The following is a 21047-nucleotide window of genomic DNA, read 5'->3' as shown; positions in this document are numbered from 1 at the left end:
CAAAGTGACTCTCATGTGCGACTGTGTTTACGTTAATGATCTGTAAGCCTTTAATAAAAAGATATATATATATTTTTTTAAAACATTTTCAAACAAGATCATGTTGTGATGGCTCATTCATACCTGTCTCAGATCTCAGAAGTGATCTCGTGTGATGTATGTCCGCCTCCTTTGGCCTTCAGCTGTGTTAGGCACGTGTGCATGTTGGTGTTGAGGGGGGTTGCTGTGCACATAAGTCATCCTCTCCATCCACCTCCATTGGTATCAACCTTCTTGTGCCAATGTTGTGCAGCATGGCACAGACCGCTATTATCCGGCAGCAGGTCACTGGGTCATACTGCAAGGAACCTCCTGTCTTGTGTAGTATCCTGAAGCGACTCGTGAGGATGCCAAAGGTTTGCTCTACCACATTCCATAGAACTGCTGTTTGGTGCGGTTCAACTGCTGTGGGGTTGTGAGGAAGGTGATGTGGTGATGTATCAATGTCAGCATGGCATCTAGGAATTTGTGGAAGAAGCATGAGAATGTACTTAGCGACACGCCTCAGGCTTCTGCAGTGACCCTCTGGAAGCTTCCAGACGCCAGCAGGTGCAGGCTGCATAGGACCTGGACATGGGCTGGAATGGCGTTGGTCCTACGGGTCTGGTGCTGCAGTAGTGGTTCCAGGTCAGCAATGAGGCACATGATCATAGCCCAGTTCAGTCTGTACTTGTCGTAGATCAGTTCCTCTGTCTGGCCCAGCAATGTGATGCGCACCCTGAATACCCTGTCCTGGATCATCCTCCTGAGCTGTGCAAAAGCGTTGATTCTCCTCCTCCTAGCAAGCACGTAGAGGGCAGCCATTTTGGTACACATACAGGGTCTCCAGAGGCATATTTGAAGGGTTTCTGATTGTCTGCACCTGTATTAATATTATTATATATTTTTCTCTTCCTTCCAACAATTTTACCTCCAGTTTGAGATTCCCCTTTTTTTGCTCATGCAAATTAGCGATTTTGGGCATTTTCGGTATTAGCGACTTTTGATGCATTTCGTTGTGATTTTTTAATAGCAATTCGGTATTTCCGGGGGCTGATTTCTTTCTGGCTAATTAGCGATTCTGTAATTTACCGCAGGGGTTATTTTGCGATTCTTTATTTTTTTAGGAATTGGGGTTGATGCATTGGATTTTTAGGTTTTGCGGTCGGTAACGGCCTGTTTTACCGAATCGCTATTTTACCGGGAGCTATTTTGTTTGATGCATCTTCCAGACAGATAGTAAAACTTTGTTTAACTATAGAAAATTACCTTTACAATATTTTTGTCCTTAATATTTTTGACATGATATTTTGGCCCATTATATTTCTCTCTACGATATTCTATCTAAATATCTAGAACAGGTTTGCCTTGTGTGCCTTCTGAAGATGGGTCATTTTGGGCAATGTAATTCATAGACAAAAATAAGAGCTTCAAAGACTGTATTTGAGTTTTCAAGCAGCATTCCTTCCCTAATTGATAACACCAAATCATCACAGGAAATCATATGATTTAACTAGTTCCAGTAACTCTAAACACTGTGGCTTTTTGGGACCAGGCAGTATGCCAAATATTGATTTCAGAGATTCAAATCAAGAATGAGATGTTAATATTTTTTAAACGTGGATAACTTTGATTGTGCCTGAAATGTATATTTTTCCCTGAGTAAGCAACGAGATTGTCATGAAACATATGTTGGACATTTCTTTCCATTTCATGCTAGGAAAAAAAGGAAACAATACTACTTGAAAAGTCATTGGTGTTTAAGAATTCATTTGGTGACTAGGTTAGACACATCTGGTGAAAGAGGTTATGTGGGCCAGACACAAGAGTTTATGAACTACCCCACTGAAAAGATATTGAACAGGTTGGGCAAATGGTTTATGTTGAATGGCAGTGAAATCCAGAAGCATAAAAAAGCGTATACTATTCATTTTTTTGCTTAACACCAATACAGCCAGCAAACGGGCTTCAGACTATTTTGATTTTGCCAGGGATGTGCCTTATGTTCAAAGTCCCTTGGGGAAATTCGGTGCTAGTTTTAAAATATCAAAAACACCAATATGAACAGAATTCTGTTATATAGCAGTAACCATGGTAGCTTCTGCTTGGCCTGGTTACATGTTCGTTTCTATGAACTACGGCAAGGGTAACATATTAGTATTACACTATTCCCACCACATGACCTTTCTGAGTTTTTGTGGCATATCAGCATCGAAAAATAGAAGCCCTCATTTTTACCTCTAGGGAGAAGCTGTGGAAATTGGTCAAGGACAACATGGAGTACTTCCTAGCACAATTCCTGCAAAAACCAATGAACACTGAGTTTGTGCCCCCTTCCTGAATTTCAAAAGGCTCACAAGATGTATTCTCGCAGCTCCAATGTTCTGACCAGCCCTACAGCAACAACAGTGTGTTTTCTGAGACAACAGAAAGTGAAACAAGTGATTCAAATGGTAAAAGAAACAGGGCTCTTTTTCCCTAAGGCTTGCCTGTCCATACCTCTACTAATTTTTCCATAGAATCAAAAAGAAAATGAAGAAATATCCTGGTGTTACCTCTAACACTGTAACATGCCATAATGTTCGCCGCCATAAAGGGTAGGATGTTGGAACAGTTTGCACCAGGTGACCTTAAATTGTTTTTCGAGTCATTCACTCCAGCAGTACTGGAATGGAAACATCCAAATCTTTACCCAATCCCAAACTAAATTCCACTATCTGTAAGAAAATGCACTGCCCACATTAAACATAATTATGTGGCTTACCATGAGGGTGAGAACCAACCGCCATATTCATGAAAATCAGCATTTGCGATTCTGTAATAGCGAAAAAAAGCGAATCGCTATTAAGAAATCGCAAATCCGAATTCATGAAGAATTGCGATTAAAAAAAGCGATTTGCACGCGATCGCAAATTCCAGAAAAATCGCTATTTTCGGCTACCCGCGCCGGGATTGCGAACTCGCTAATAGCGATATCGCTATTTGCGATGTCGCAAACTCGCGAGATCGGGAAAATGGGAAGTCGCATTTCGAGCCCAGTGATGACATCACAACCAGGAAGCTGCCGGTTCCCACCACCATTCTCCACAGTGAGGCTGACAGAGAGGGAGCAATTTGGAGAGCTGCAGCTATTCAGGAGAGAACCACAGAACCACAACCCTGCTACAATGGCTGAGGAACCTGCACCTGGCACCAGCAGCTCGTCTGGGCGCAAAAGGAAATTAAAATTTTCGGAGCAGGAGCTAGAACACCTGATAGAGGGGGTGGTGGCAAACCATGAGAGACTGTTTGGCAAAGATTCAAGGAGGGTCCCTGAACAGGAGAAGCGCAGGATATGGCAGGGGATTGCCTCGACTGTGAACTCCGTGGGAGTGGCGGACAGGTCCCTCGAGGAGTTAAAGAAGCGCTGGTATGACCTCCGAGGCCGTGCCAAGGAGAAGGTGGCGGCGCGCCTTGGGGAGTCCTCGGGCACTGGAGGAGGATGACCAACTGTCCCACCCAATACTGCCATGGAGGACCAGGTGGAGGACACCCTGGAGAAGGAGGCCTGTGTAGGATTTACACAACTAGACTCATCCCGCACCACCCAAGACACCCAAGGTAAATGGCATGCGACTGCGACCCTGCCCCCTATGGATGTCCATGACCAAATAGGCTCCCCTAATGTCCCATAGGCATGCCATAGTTGCACATCAAGGAATGTCCTGAAGCATTGTGGGAGATGTAGTCTGGCCACAATGTTGTAGTACCACAATGCAGCCAGACAGGTCCCAAAGCACACAAAGCCACTGCCATTCAGGGAATGTCACCCAGCATGCATGTAGCAACTGCACGTCTGCCAGATACATGCAACTAATGATCCACCACTTACCCCCACAGGTGGCGAAAGCAGCGACAGCGAAAGGCTGCAAATCGATGAGGGGGTCCAGGAGGAGGAGGTGCCACCACCAACCCAGGCACCAGCCCCTGCTGCTGCATCAACACCAGCAGCAAGAACCACCTGCAGTATCCCCCCTGCGACTGGTGCAGCACCCACAGCCGCTGCCAGGCCAGCCACCATTGTGCCTCCTGCTACCGCTGCTCCACCTAGAGCCGCAGCCAGGGCAGTCACCACTGTGCCCCCTGCATCTTGTACACCAGCCACACCAGCAGTCACACCCCCTGCATCTGGCGCACCTGCAACACCTGCGGTCATACCCCCAGCAGCTGTCGCCTCAACATCTGGGGCTGCGCCAGTTTCCACACAGCGGCCAGCCACACACTCAGGCCAGCAGGGCAGGTGTGGCAGGTCACGCCAGAACTCCACTCCAGCAAGCAGGCGGGCCAATGAACAGGGACTGGCGCGGCTCAGCGTTGAGAGACGCATGCTTCGGATTCACCAGCGCCAGGCACAACAGCAAGGAGCTATTCAGCTGCAGCTCCATATGATAGGGCGCAATGTGGCCACAGTTGCAGGCCACATGGACGGCATGAGGGCAGCCATGGCAGGTGTGGGAGAACGATTAGACAACATGACTGCAGCCATGGCAGGTGTGGGTGAGAGAATGGCCCGCATGGCTGCAGCCATGGAGGCCAACACCCCTGCCATGTCGAGACAGCGCAGTGGAGCACGCCGGCGCCACCGCCAACTTATGAGCCGGCTGGCCTCTTACAGCAGGGCAAGTTATGTAGCAGCAAATGCTACTTCTCTGTTGGCGCGGCGCTCCCTGGCCCAGCAGCACCAACTAGTACAGTGCAGCGAGGACATGACTAGGGTGCTGGAGCACCTCACCACGGCCGTCGTTGCACTTCACCCTCCAGCAATTCCATCCACTGTGGGGGGTGATGATGCTAGTGAGGGGGCATCCAGCGTCAGCTCTCACTCTGACTCACAGGTCCCACCACACAGCTGCAGCACCAGGCCCACGCCAGGGACTGAAGCCCCGGAGGAGGATGCCCCTCAGAGGCGCTTGGGCGCAACGCGCAGTAGGCGCTCGATGAGAACTTCAGACTATTGGCACAGGCTGACGTTAAGCCTGCCATGTAGTGATACACAGCAGTATGCTGTAATACTGTTTGTTGTAGTTATTTGGACTGGAACCTTATTTTTATTTTTGTGAATTGAACAAGTACATTTATTTTGCTACACACATTAGCGTTGTGTCATCATTACATTTTGCATGCATTGTTGATTTGTGGGGTGATGGAAGAGGTTGTACTAGAAACTGTTCACTGTGATGTGGTTGCGACGTCTGTGCCCTTCTGCTGGGTTCTCCCCATGTGCATGGCGCGCATGTGCAGGTGGCCGGTTGTCCCCCTCAGATTCACTGCCAGAGATGTCAACAGGTATCCGGTGCTTGGTTGCAATGTTATGTAGTATTGCGCAGACAGCCACAATGCGGCAGCACTTTTCAGGACTGTCATACATGGCCCCACCTGTCTTGTGCAGTATGCAGAACCTGCTCTTGAGCAGGCCAAATGTCCTTTCTATGCAATTCCTTGTCCGTATGTGTGCAATATTGTAGCGCCGTTGCTGGGGTGTAGCAGGGTTGAGGTATGGGGTCAGGAGGTATTCACGGAGGGCGTAGCCACTGTCACCTGAATGAGAGGAGCAGATGGTGATTGCCTGTGCTGCGCTGTTACATCTTAGCTATGTGACATTTTCAACAAAGTGTACTTACCAAGTAGGTGTCCTTCCCCAAACTCTCCCCTGACCAGTCGTGTGTGGAGGCCGCTGTGCCGGAAAATGAAGGAGTCATGGGTACTCCCTGGGTACTGTGCGACAATGTCAGTGATGTATGTCTTAGCATTGCAGACCATCTGGATGTTGAGGGAGTGGTAGGACTTTCTATTGCGGAACATATACTCCATGCCAGCTGGTGGGCAGATGGCGACGTGGGTACAGTCTATGCATCCGAGCACATGTGGAAAATGGGCTACATTGTAGAATTGTAGCTTGGTCATGTCCAATTCCTGTTGGCTGGCGGGGAATTTAATGTGACGGTGTAGCTGGGTGAGCATGGGGTCAACAAAAGTGTGGAGGCAGCGTGACATGGTGGGCTGGGATATCCCCCCAGCAGCCGCTACTATCCCCTGGAAACTCCCGGAGGCCAGGAGGTGCAGGCTACACAATACCTGCACATGTGTAGGCACAGCATTGGTACGGCTTGTTGGGTGCTGCATCAGGGGGTCAAGGTCCTGTATTAGCTGCATTATCATTTCCCCATTCAGCCTGTATTTAGCATATATCTGCTCTCTGGTTTGGCCCAGCAAGGTGACCCACTGGCGGAATATCCTGTCCTGGATCCTGCGTCTCCTCCGTGCTAATCGCTCTAGCCTTCGACGCCTCACCACCATGTACATTCCTGGCATTGTGGGACTCCTAATGCTGCTGATGATGATGGTCCTTATGTGTGATTGGTCAGGCCAGTACCTGTTGGTGATAGGACAACGGTTTTTTGAAAGTTTTTTTTGCATGTCTTTTATGGTTACCACCTGCTTTGAGTTGTCCTTATTTTGCGCGGTGCAAATAGCGATTTTTGGGTTTTTCGCTAATAGCGATTTTTCTTGAATACCGATTGCGATTATATAGCGAATTCGCTATTATTTTCGCAGAATCCGTGGTGTGTCGCAATTTCCGATTCGCTAATGCTCACCTGCCGGGATTCTGCGAATATATTAGCGAATTCGCAAATCTGTGTTTGCAAATTCGCTATTTTGATGTTGAATGCCGATTACGGAAATTGCGCCCGCATTTGCATTTTCGCAGCGATTGCGGGCGCAATTTTACTTCATGAATCAGGCTGTTAGTGACTGATTCATCCACCAGAAACACGGAAAAATGTTAATTCCTGTTGAAATCCTCCAACAATGACATGATGGGGGCAAGTTGACATTTATTCATTGGTGACAGAACGAATGTCATTAGCCATGCCATGAGGAGACAGCTGATTGACATCACATTCTGCCATCCTTCTTTATTTTCCTGTCATCCCTCTAACCTGACCCCTTTTTTTGTGCGGCAACTTTATTCATATTAATTACCACTTTGTGCAAGTGCACTACAATAGCATTCCCCAGTCCCTTCATCAACTCTCAGGCCTTGAACAATTGTCAGATGACATGTACCCTGGAATCCCCCACCAGACAAATCTGAGTTGTTATTTTTTTTCAGAGAACCATAGTCCCAAGGGCATTTACCCCCTTACCTATGTGCACCTTAACGCCTAGAACTTTACCTAGTCCCATTATTGTTAGGAAGTTCCTGAAAGGCCCAAAGCAGTCTTATAATAAGGCAACTGCTGCTTGTGCACTCTATCTCATTCCCCTCCCCTTTTTACTATATACTTGCCTTTTTCCAATTCCCATCCAGCACCTGACATCACTGACAACTGCTTATTCTGTAATTCTAGCATTCTTCCTACATGGCCCAATCAACACCATTACATCATCTCCCTGAACATGAATAGACTACTTACCTCCCGAACAAAGTAACATTTCCCTCATCCGTGAAGCACACCTGACTTCTTCAGAGTCATACAATTTGCAAAGAGACTGGGTATGTATGGTGATATACAGAAGCCACATGGATCACGACCCTAATTCAAATGCTCTGGGCTCAAATTTCTTAAAGAAATCAGGAATGGGTATCCTGATAAGGGAGGCACTGGCCTGTAATGTGTTAACAACTTGGACTGACTCAGAGCGCCGATGCATTTTGCCAAGCTCCCTTCCTGGGCTAAAACATTTGTAGTGGGCTCCATATATGCACACAGCTCCTCATAGACACACTTCTTGTCATGCATGTCAGACTCTTGTTGGAATTTTTAGCATTACCAATTCCTGACTGGAGGTGGCTGGATCCTCCCTATAAAACTGTTCCTTGACCAAAAAGACCCTTGTGATAGATACAATTAGAAGACAGAGCATTGAGGAAAGATATTAGATAATTTACATTTCAATCCTGTGCCCATGTCTTGCACTTCCAAATATTATTTTCCAGGTCTCCATGTCCATCTTCTTGGTGTGACTGCCAGCTTAATCCTAAAAAGGGCCTTCTCAGATCACTCGTCAGTCCTGCTGAACCTAGATCTGGCCCATATCTCCCCCAGCACAAGTTTTGATATATGAATGTGACTAAATACATGACTCCTGCAGCGAAGAACAATACAAAATCATATTTCTGACTGCTTGAGTGACAATGAAGGAACTGTTAACTCACCACATACTCTGTGTTCAGCCAGAAAGGTAATTTGGAGAGGAATGATGATGACAGATACAGCTCTTATACATGGAAATAACACTGTATAAAAATATAGACTGGAGGAAAGTATTAAGTCACTCACAAAGAAATATACCCAAAACCGTTCAGCTTAATTGAGGAAAGAGATTATGAGAGGGAGAAATATGTGCTTAATCCTTTTTTCACTTATAAGGTAGAAAACAGTCTGTCCAGAATCCAGTTGCAACATTATAAGCAAGGGTAGAAAACTGTTAGGCTCATAGCAACACAACTCTTAAATAGAGTCAATCAGCCAATCCAGCTGTCTATGATAGGCAAGGCGTACTCCCCAAGTATTCCCTCAATTTAGTGGACACCTTCAATGCATTTTTCATCAAACTATACAAAGCTAATCAAACTGACATAATTGAGGAAGACAAACATTTTTTTATCAATCTTGACTCTGCCTATACTACAACATGAGGGTTGACTCATACTAGAAAGATAAATTACTGTGGGGAAGAAATGTATACATCCATAAAACCTTTCCCTACAACAGGTCACTGTGGTAAGATGGCTACCCTACAGAGATCTACAAACTGAGGGGCATATTACCAAGGGCCTTATCGCCGCTTTAGTGGGAATTTTTCCCACTAAAGCGGCGATAATTTTATCGCCCTATTACGTAACTGTCGCTAACTACTGTTAGCGACAGTTCCCATGCGTTAGCAACCAAAAAAATGATCGCAATGCACGGAAGCGTTAAATATCGCTAATGACATGCAAGGTAGGCATACCCTCGCTAAATTTCCCCAAAAATTTCGCTAAAACGCTATCTCACTATTACCAGCTATCGCCTGGACATGGTTTGCGACTAAAAAATTCCAGCTAAGGCCCCTTAGCTGGAGATAAATAAGAACTGCTAAAACCAGTTCTAAAAATGCAAAACTGGAGATAAAAATATAAAAGGAGACCCAGCCCAGCCCAGCCCCACCACAAAGCTGAGGACCTGCAGACGCCATGGAGGCAGTAATCATACAGGCTGGAGTCCCACAAAGGCCACAGCCCCCACCGCCACCACCACCACCACCACCACCACCACCACCGCCTCCTGGACCACCACCAAGGAAGCGCCAAAGACGACGACGGCCAATGCGCACTCGAATTGTCCTGGAGCCCTACAACCACAGGATATCATAGCCCACTACAGGCTCAAACGGACATCTATTGACTATATACTGAACCACATAGGCCACAGGCTCACACCACCAACCCAGCGGATAACCAATATCCCACCGGAAACCAAGCTACTGGCTGGGCTGCTTTTCCTGGCCTCAGGGACATTTCAACCCACAACATCCATAGTGGGTGGAGTCTCACAGGCAGCCTTTTCAAGATTCCTCCCAATTGTGTTGGATGTCATAACCAGCCTGATACCCCAAGAACTTCACTTCCCCAACTCTGTGCGTGAACAGCTCCTGGTCAAGCCGGGTTTCCACGCCATAGCTGGATTTCCACAAGTACTGGGTGCAATAGAATGCACACATATCCGATTAGTGCCACCTGCGGACAGTGAACACATATATAGAAACCGAAAGCACACTCACTCAATGAATGTGCATGCAATAGTGGACCACTGTGGAATGTTCACAAATGTTATTGCAAAGTTCCCAGGGAGTGTGCATGATTCGTATATTTTCCAGCAGTCAGTCATCAACCAGCGCTTCCAGGATGGGACACATGGGAATGCAGTCCTAGTTGGTAAGTAGCAATCCAACATACCACTTGCATCAGCAGCACATACATGCAAAACACAAATGTTCCAATCTCTATGTCACCATATCACATACAAGATGTCAAACAACATCACCCCACACCAGACACATTAACACCATGAACTGTGGGCACTGGAGCCAGATACATAGACCAAAATCACTGCAAGTTGTATACCCCTGTCCCCCTCCCCAAAGTTGCAAGATGTGTGAAACATGCATGTGTGACGGACAAACATCACTCACAAACAAACTTGCAACACAACTCCCACTGTGCATGTCCTGTGCCGGACAGGCATGATGAATACCACAGGAGAGACTGACATGTTGCCATTTAGTGTGCAAGTGTAGTATTGCTTCATGTCACTTACCGTCAGTGACTCAGTAGCACACTACAATGTGTGCTATATTACAAAGGCTGTATGGAGGACACCTACACTTGCGAGGCAGATGCAAACCACCTGGTACACCTCTAGGTATATGGAGACTGACCCTCAACTATGGAGCTGATACATGACTGTTACCTCATTACATAGTAATTTTTCTTGTTCACAACATAACACAGTAATACTGCAATCTACGGCAGTACATTCTTAAAAAAAAGAGACGTCAGTGGATAATACAGCACTGGCATGCACAAAAACTAAACGTTCATACCTCATATTATATTTTTGCAATCTAAGATAGGTGTCACATCAACCACGGTTTCAAATTAACAATGGAAAGTACACACTTGTGGAAGAATGTTTGTTGTCACTTACAGGTGATGGAGGAGAAAGGAAACTCACCAGTGGAGCCCAGATCTACTTGGGTATAGACGTCATCGGCAGTTCTACTACATAAGTTGACAGGGTCCCTACAGTAATCCAACTCTTCCAGCCAGCACTCCATACCTGGCTTCGCCCTACTATCCCATGTAAATAAGATGTGGCGTCTATCCAGTCTGTGAACAATTCTGACCAACCTGCTCACCGTCTGCTCAATGTGCAGAGTATGATGAAGTACACAAACCAGAGGCGTACACGGCAACTGCAAACCCATCATGGTGTACAAGTATCTCAATACTTCCTCCCAGTATTGATGAACAGGATTACAGCCCCAGGACAAATGTATAAAGACTGGCCAGGATCGCTCACAGCGCTTGCAAAGATCATTTCCCCTGAAATGTCTGGTGCACGAATTGTAAATGAATGATCTGAAAGTTGCCATTGAGGGTGAGGCAGCTCGTCAGCTGCCACACTTTGCCTTTGCTAGTGCCTCCGGCCTCGTTTTTCCCCCCGCTGCCTCCTGTGCGGCCCACACCCCGGATCCAATTGTCTGTCCTCACCTCCCGCCTCCCAGCTGACCCCTCTCACTCCCTCCTCCCCTTATTTGGCGGCCGCTGCGCGGCGGTGACTCCGACCCTTGAGCCTTGGGTAGGTAGGTTACCCACTGGTGCAGCTCCGCCTGCCCTGTCCGCTCTTCCAGATTTGCCCCTTCCTCAGATCGACGCTTATTCACCTGCATTAACGCCGCCAGGCCCCCTTGACACCCTGTGCCCCTTGCCTTCTGTGTCCCTGTGTGGCTGCCCTCATCCCTTCTTATTTGTAACCCGTGTGAGTGTTGACTGGTTTCACTTTTCATACACTTTTGCTCCTTTGCCGTCGCAAGCACCTCGGCGCAGCGGACGCACCGCTGGAGTGACGAAGGCGCCACAAATGTAAGCCCATCTGCACCCATCCGTGCCTTGAAAACGCACAGTGCCAGGACCCCAAGCCCACAACGACACCAGCCCACCTGTCTGAACTACGACGCTGCCACCCTCCATGCTCTCAATGTCGGCTGGAACCCCACCTGCCACCAAGCCAGCCCAAAATCAACCCACGGACCCTTCACCTGCAAAGCCTGCAAGTTCACCTTCCTCTGGACCAGCACCGCACCCGCCAGGCCAGGCACCACCAACAACCACCTCAAGTGCTTCCTGCTCAACACCCGCTCCGTCCACAGGATTACCATCGAACTCTGGAACCTCCTTGACACAACATCACCAGATGTCGCCTTCCTCACAGAAACCTGGATGAACGACTCCTCAGCCCCCGACATCGCCATTGACATTCCGGATGGCTATAATAGCGGAGGAGCCATCGCCCACAGAAAAACCATCCTCATCACCACCAACTCAGAAGACACCCTCACCGCTGCTGAGCACCTTCACTTCCAGATGCACACCGACCCCAAGATGACCCTCTGAGGCACTCACATCTACAGACCCCTGGGACCACGCACACAATTCAGTGAACCCATCGCAGACTTTGTCAGCCCGCACGGCCGCACCCCCTCAGACTACATCCTCCTTGGGGACCTCAACTTCCACCTCGAGAACAACAATGAAAACAACACCACCACCCTGCTGGACAACCTCGCCAACCTTGGACTCAAGCAACTAGTGAACACCCCCACCCACTACGCCGCCCACATGCTTGACCCTGTCTTCTCCTCCAGCAAGCACATTTCCTTCAGCCACTCCACTGGACTACACTGGACAGATCACAGCTGCGTCCACTTCAACTTCAGGAGAACCATGATCCACCACCATCTGCAACAGGTACCCCATGGAAGCTGGAGCAAGATCACCGCCGACCAGCTCACTACCTCCCTTAGCCAGAACCTTCCCACCAACACGACGGACCCCAACAAACCTGGCCGCAACCTCACACAGTAGCTCACCAACTGCGCCAATGACCTTGCACTGCTGAAGTATCCTCCCAGCAGACCCGGCAGCAAGAAAGCCTCGTGTTCCACCAACGACCTCAAAAACTCTAAGATAAACTGCCGCACCCTCGAGAAAGCCTGGCGCCACGACCAGTCAACAGGAAATATGACAGCCCTCAAGAACGCCGTCCGCAAACAGCACCAGCTGATCCGAACCAACAAAAGGACAACATTCAGAGAACGACTAGACAACAACACCCACAATAGCAAGGAACTCTTCAGCATCATTAAAGAGCTGTCTGAACCACAGCGCATGCAACAACGACATCACACCCTTGCAAGACATCTGTGACTTACTCTCCTCGTACTTCCACCGCAAGATTGCCGACATACACAACAGCTACAGCGCACAGACCACGCAGCCAAACACCGAACCTGCGCCACCCACCACCACCCTCTGCACCTGGTCCTCGGTCAGCACCGAAAACACCACCCGCATGATGAACACCATCCACTCCGGCTCTCCAACCAACCCCTGCCCCCAACACATCTTTAACAAAGCTGACTCCATCATCGTACCCCAACTCCTGGACATCATTAACAGCTCCTTTGCATCCACCACCTTCCTGGAGAGCTGGAAACATGCCGAGCTCAGCGCCCACCTGAAGAAACACATCGCGGAGCCCATGGACCTCAAGAACTTCCACCCCATTTTGCTCCTCCCTTTTCCTGCCAATGTCACTGAGAAGACTGTCAACAAACAACTCTCCTCCTTCCCCGAGACAAACGGCTCCCTCGACCCCTCGCAGTCCGGTTACCGAGCAAACCACAGCACAGACACCACCCTCATTGCAGCTCCCGAGGACATCAGGTCCCTGCTCGACAACAGGGAAACAGCTGCCCTCATCCTCCTGGACCTCTCAGCAGCCTTCGACACCGTATGCCACCGCACACTGATACAGCACCTCAGCAACACCGGAATCCAAGGGACGGCCTTGGAGTGGATCATCTTGTTCCTCGCCGGAAGAACTCCGAGAGTCCACCTCCCCCCTCCCGATCTATGGCCACCAAAGTCATCTGCGTCATTACTCGATGATCCTCACTCAACCCCACCCTCTTCAACGTCTACATGAGCCCCCTCACAGCCATTGCACGCCAACACAACTTAAACCTGCACTGGGCACCACCCCCAAGCCCACGGACATGCATGCAACCTGGGCTTCATCCTGGACTCCTCCCTCACGATGACCAAGCAAGTCAACGCCGTCTTGTCATCCTGTTTCAACACACTGCGCATGCTCCAAAAGATCTTCCAGTGGATCCCCACCAAAACCAGGAAGACGGTCACCCAGGCCCTCCTCACCAGCCGACTGGACTACGGGAACACCTACTACGCTGGAACTACAGCCAAACTCCAGAAAAAACTCCAGCGCATACGGAACCCTTCGGCCCGACTCATTCTGGACATCCCCTTTTACAGCCACATCTCCGACCATCTGAGAGACCTGCACTGTCCACCCGTCAGCAAGAGGCTCACGTTCAGACTCCTCATCCACACAAACAAGGCTCTCCACCACATGGGCCCCAAATACCTCAACAGCCGTCCCACATTCTACACACCCGCCCGCCAGCTCCGATCTGCCAGCCTCGCCTTTGCCACCGTCCCACTAAATCGCAGAGCCACCGCCGGAGGAAGATCCTTCTCCTACCTGGCGGACAAGACATGGAACTCCCTCCCCACCCACCTACGGCTGACACAGGACCATCCCTCCTTCAGGAAATAACTCAAGACCAGGCTGTTCGAGCAGTAGCGACGCCCCCTCCTCCCAGCGCCTTGAAACGGGGGAGTAGCACGCTCTACAAATTTGTTTGATTGACTTTCACCCACTCCTCCCCAAATATAGGAGGATACAATACGGTATTCCATTTGTGTAAGCCTTTGTCTGGCCCCCTGCCCGTCTCCTCCTGCACTGCCTTGTAAAGGTAGGTGATTAATTACTTAATTGTGGGTAAGACTAGGAGCAACTGCAGGGCCTGTAGTGTTGGTGGTTCTGCTGCGAAGTCTGGGTATTGATCACTTATAGGCCGCTGTTGTCAAGAGCAGGAAGAGTGAAAAAGGGGAGAGGGCGTATGTATATAGCCTAAGTCATTGTCTGTCATGTAGTGACCTTCAGGATATAAGTCCCCCATCTGCACAATGCAAACCTCCCGGAGAGACCGCAAAGGACCCTTCTCCTGTGTAACGGACATTGATGCGTGACATGGCAGGGGGAGTGCAGATGCACTTGATGTTACTTTGTCATTCCGCCTACCAATTTCTTGACACGCTGCTATAGTGGTGTATATTGTGTTCATATCTGTTTTTCGGGTATGTCTGTTCACATGTGTAAGTACGCACACTAGTGGGGTAGGACATGCATCCCTCTCTTCTACGGCTACATGAGGCGTAAAGACATGTGGTTGTACCCAGTACTATGCATACTGTGTCTGGCCACTAAGGTAGTAGACATACAAATGTAGCGAACGTGAAACCACCCTTCTCATATGGCAATGTCAGTGTTTGCCAGATAACTTTTTGGCTGTCCTGTGCCCGAGATCAGCCTCAGCAGCAAAGTTAGGAGAAATTGAACATATTGTTGAGTCCATTTGATGGGCATATTTGTCACCAAATAGAGAAAGCGGGGGAGTACCACCATCTTAATCACAGAAATACGATCTGCTAGGGAGAGAGGCAGCCGCCTCCACCTGTCCACCTGTCTTTGTAATACATCATGTGCGCATCCAAATATTTACATGACCACAATCTCAGGGTCACAATGCACCCACACACACAGATATTTTCCAGGCTCAGTTGTCCATTCTAGCGGGTACCCCAAGGATGACTGGGATGTCATCGTAGTTAGTGGTATAATAAATGATTTGTCCCAGGCAATTGTGAGACTGGAGAAGAAGCCAAACTTGACATATTTACAGAGGACAGAGACAAGTACTGCTGGGGTTCCCTAACAAAGAGGACCAGATTGGCAGCGTACATTGATATGCTGACCCGTTGGTGGTTACAGTTAAGGGCAGCTGCACTGTGGGTCTGACTAATTTTACATGCTAGCGGTTAAAGGACAATGGCAAGAAGAAGGGGGAGAGGGGACAGCCCTGTCAAGTGCCCCTCTGGACCTGGAGCCGCTCAGAAGTGTGCCCTCCGACTTGCACCCTATGTGCCTACGGTTACTCCTTAGACTGCCATGTCCACTGTGGTCATGCACACCATGCCCTGGTGATGCACCTGATGCAAGTTGACAGTAACCTCTTCCACCGCATCAATCCACAAAATGTATAATCCATTACAGAACCCCTCTGACATATGAGTGTACTTATTCTATCTCACATCACATTGTGAGACTCGCAGTCAGTTAAATATGTTTGCACATGGGTATCCTGACATATGGATTTACGTGTCATGCAACTTGTGTGTGATGTGTTGAACAGTTTCTAAGTCCTGGAATGTCATTGCGTGTACGCCAGTGTAGCTATGATACAATAGTCATTAGGCCGTTTGCATGTCAGCTGTTTGCACCATTGCCAGTACCTACTGTGAGTACATGTTCTTTTTGTGTGTAGACATCATAGCTGCCCTTGCATTGTCAGTGAACCATAGTGCAAACTCATTGTGTGCCAATGTGAAGCCGGTGTATACTCGTCTGTAGGCAATGTCAATGTCCTGAACCAACATGCATTCACAATCATGTAAACTGCAACCAAATGTGCTTGTCATAATTCATCCCACAGCCTGTGGGTCACTGTTTGATTGGTATTGCATGGTGTGACAAGTAGACATGGCATGTGAAAAGGGTTAGTATGTTGGTAGGACCATGGAAATGGCCACAATCAAAAATTATTCTATTGTAGTCATGTTAGTGAAGAATGCAACCTGGAAGTGGACTGCTTGGTGTGTGTGAGCAATGTCCAATTTGTTTCAGGTGCTGCACCATGAGCCCATCACCCAATAATGGTACCCCTGTTTTCACCAATTCTACAAAGTGTATGTACAGATAATCTTGGATGATGAACATTTTGCGATGTGTCCCTCAATGTAGATAAATGAATACCTACAGCAAATAAAGTCATGTGAGATCCTGGCCCAGTGGTGTTGAAAGTCAGGAAGCATGTTGTGTAATTTCCAGCAATGATGTTGAGTGTGGATACACATCCTCAACATTTTTGCATGGCAGCCTATGACATTTGGCATGTGCAATTAAGTTTCGAAGACATTGCCTGACCATCCCTCCTTGTCGCACATGATACTAACTTGAGATCCCATAGCCTCCAGGTACAGCATTGAGGATGTCAGGGGCGGAATAATGACAAGCAACTTCTTGGCAATGTGCATCTCACTTGGCCTTGTGTCCCTTGTGTATGGTGTGGCATACAGAATCATGGAAGCTAATGTTTAGAATATTCAGCTTGCGAAAGGACAGGTCCCTACCCAGTTCTGCAACCATAATCAAGTGAGTCCTGTCATTGTTGCAGTCTCCCCCATGTAAAGTTTAATTGCCTACATTTCACCAATGCTGACATACATGTACAAACGTTGCAGCCCTGCTCTGCAGTTCATTGGCTGTGTACCCAATGCTCTGATGGTGTGTATGACTTGCATGTTTAATTAGAACTGGCCGGGCTGTGCGTAGACAGGTGCCAAGGTGATGGCCCGAGCTGTGCATAATGCCAACTCTAAGGTGTTGGCTGCATTGTGGATCAGTGTGGTGATGACCGTGGTCAGCCTAATGTCAGAGATGTGATATGGCAACAGGGCCGTGGTTTAGGTGGCGATGGGGAAGGCTGTGTGAGCGCAGAGCTCCGCGTCTAATCCCCCGTAGTTATCCTATGATTGATGCCTCCTGACCCCCCCCCAACCAGACCCACAGGAACGGGGGGCGTCCTGGCGCAGAGGGGCACCGAGACTTGCCCAGAGAGGAGCGAGTGGGGGCCACATTAACCGCGTGACGGAGCCGGGGTACCAGCCGCCACCAACATTCATATGGCGCTGTCCCCAAGTTTCGGTTACGGCTGGGCCCAGCTGTGATGCCGCTAAATGGGAGCACTGACCTGCGGCTTTGCTCCCGGCTGCCTGGGGAGCGCTGGCACACTCTCATGACAGGGGGGGGGCAGTGTGATGCTGCCGACAGCAGGAACGGCGCCTCGATTGGGAAAATATGAGCGCCCGCACCCAGGGGCACGTGCGCAGCTCCTCCGGCCTCTGGAAATAGAGGTGGGCCCTGAAGTGGATTGCAGCTCGGCCACTGCTGACTGTGGAGCCTTGATCGCACGTCTGGTGCACAGCCCCAGCAAAGAGGGCACTGAGAGAGGAGGGGGGCTACGAGAGACACCCTCCCTCACTGACAGTGACTGGAACCCCGGCACGGCAGAGATACGGGCAGGGCCTGAGGTGGCTGGTGCAGCTGCCCACAAAATGGGGATGCGCTGGTGAAGGGAGAGGTAGGGGGGTGCACTAAAGAGCGGAGCAAGCCCACTGCGGCCTACACTGCTCGGCCCTCCATGTGATATGCCCTGCGGACGGTGCTGAGGCTCCCCCAGTAAGTGCAGCGGGGCGTATCTGAAGCATCATACTGACGGCCCCTGCCCTGAAACTGCAGATCACGACTGTGGAGGCAGAGCAGGTGGGGTTTGGACTTCATGTTGGGCAAAGCCAGACTGGCGCCTGGGCGGGAGCCCCCCCTGCCCCAACGTAACTGAGTTAAAGCTGCGCAGGTTGGAGGGTGACGGACCCTCGAGAAGCTGGAGGCCCTACCCCCACCTTTAGCAATATTGGAGCTGTGTGAACGCACTGTGGACTGAGGGAGGGATAGGCTGGAGATGGCACAGGACTGCCCTGTGGATTGGTGCGCGGAATGAGTGCAAATTGCTAAAGGGCGCAAAGGAGGCAGAGCCTGTGCAGGCCCGGATAGAGGTGTGGGAACTTTCTGGAGGAAGTGAGATCTCCCAGTGGTGGCGGGCTGCTGCAATCTGCACTGCAGAGAGGAAGGGTGCACACCCGGAACAGCCCACTGAGCGAGGGACTACCGGTGGTAGAGGAGCGGAGTGGGCCCCACTGCTGTGGATGCAAGCGGAGGGGCCAGTGCAGAGTGACCTTGCTCCTGAGGAGGCCGGGATGGCTGAATGAGATGCATGGGAGGTGCACTTTAACAGGACTGCACAGTGGGTTTGAGTACACAGGGGCGCAGGATTGGAGTACATCGCCAGCTGCAACCATGGGCAAGCCCCGAGGACGGAAGGAGGGGGACCCATCTGTGGTAGTAGCTCATATTCCTTCTTATATGTTTACCCTAGCTTGTACATATTATTAGGTCATGTAGAATTTGTTCATGTCACTTTAGATTTGCGTGATGTAATCCTAGAATCTTTGGGGTTAGACTGTTGGGATTATTACTGTTGGACTTGGAAAAGTTTGGATGCTTGCCTTCTCTGTTCCTGTGGGTCTATGGTTTATGCACTAAATAAACTATACCTAACAACAACAACGATTACTGCCCATCTTTATACCACTGCCGTCGTACGCTGAATCCCTACCGGTGGAAGACAGGATTGAACAGAAATTGCTGCAGAATGCCGGTATTCAGCAGCAATTGGACAAGATCTTGGTGGCCATCACGGACACTCGCACTGCACCTCAGCAGGACATTGCACAAGTTGCGACTGGATTAGGCCTACTGCGTGTAGACCACTCAAAACTTGCTGACCCAGTAAAACAGACTGAAGCTACACTTCAGGAGGTTGGCCCAGCGCAATGGAAGGGCTCTTGGACCGTCTCACAGTATTGGAGCGGCAAGCTGAGGAAGCGGAAGGCAGAAACATGCACAATAACATCTGCATGGTAGGCCTGCCTGAGAAAGTTGAGGCCGCCTACACTCCCCACACCTCACACTTCCTTCTAAGATGGCCGCCACATTCACTGCCACACCTTAGCCCCTATCGGTCTTCACGACCTAATCACGTGACCGCCACTTCGCGAACCGATCCATAACCAACCCTTTCCCACTTCGCCAAACATTCCGCTACGTGCGACTCCGCCGTGGAACCCTGAATCGACCCTTCTCACAGACTCAAGTAAGTCGGAGCTCCGACATAGACCCGCGTTATCTGCTAACTCCGGGTCTAACCGTATCTAATACGCATTTTTACCCCTTTTGTTTCCAGAGACACATCACCTTCTATGACCCTGGCATGTAAGTGCTCTCCTTGACCTTTTGGCCCCTCACGACCAATGGAACCCCCCCTTTTTGTTTTAGCCATCTGCACTGGTTTATAAGGTATACAGATATCTCCCAACCTACACATGTCTCCCACGCATGTTTTCGTACACTGAGGTAAATGCAACCAATCTAAATGCATTTTCATCGAGTTATGCTCTGAATTGTAAAAGCCTTTTATTGTGTTCACAGAGCTCCTTGACAAAGGGCACTTTCTGCCCAAAATGCATCGGAGCATTTTTTGAAATCACCAGCAATGATTTTCTTGTGGTCGAACTAAAACATTGGAAAATATGAACCTATGAACCTCTGCAACTAAAGAATATGATAAATCTTTGAATAAACAATTGATTGTCATAACTAATAACGGAGTCTGTCTTCATATGACGAACCTGATGTGTGTGCCCAGTCCCAAGGATGCGTTTACACTTCTTGTAACGCACTCAACCAGTAACTAACCGCGACGTACATGGACGGTTACGTCACTTGTTGGAGCACCCGAAACTTAAGCAAAATCATTTAAAAATTACATGAAAACTTAAAACAAACATCAGCTGTGCGCCACGCCATCAATTATCAAAATTGAGGGGTCGACATGGTGAGTTTTTGGTGACTTGGCTCCGGTCTGTCGTGTCCCATGAGGGACTTTCGCATTTTCACATCCTGGAACGGGCTCATCGGGTCCCGGCTAGACCGCCGGCACAGGGCCATACTCCAAGACCGTTGGTAGCGCTGTTGCTGCACTTTCAAGATCCCTACCTGCTCCTCCGGAAAGCACGCTGCGATGGCCCCTTCAAAGTGGACAACAGCAACGTCACACTCTTTCCAGACTACGAACTGTCGTTCGCGCTTGCGATAGAGCCCCTGCCGGCGCTTGAGAGGATGGGTGGAGCATACCGGGGCCTGCAGCTCAGAGGCCACGAACACCATATCTCTCTTTACGCGGATGACCTCATTATGTTCTTGAATGACGCGGGGACGCCCTCAGTGGGGCGTGTAAACTCCTCAGCCATAGTGGGGACATTTCTGGCCTCTGGGTCTACTGGGTCAAGACTTGTTTTTCCCCAGTATCAAGTGCATGTGCCCCGCCAGTCTTACCGCCCG

Source organism: Lissotriton vulgaris, chromosome 8 (assembly GCF_964263255.1).
Source record: "Lissotriton vulgaris chromosome 8, aLisVul1.2, whole genome shotgun sequence".
NCBI lineage: Eukaryota > Metazoa > Chordata > Amphibia > Caudata > Salamandridae > Lissotriton > Lissotriton vulgaris.
The sequence above is the reverse complement of the archived record's forward strand: the minus strand, read 5'-3'. Positions refer to the sequence as shown.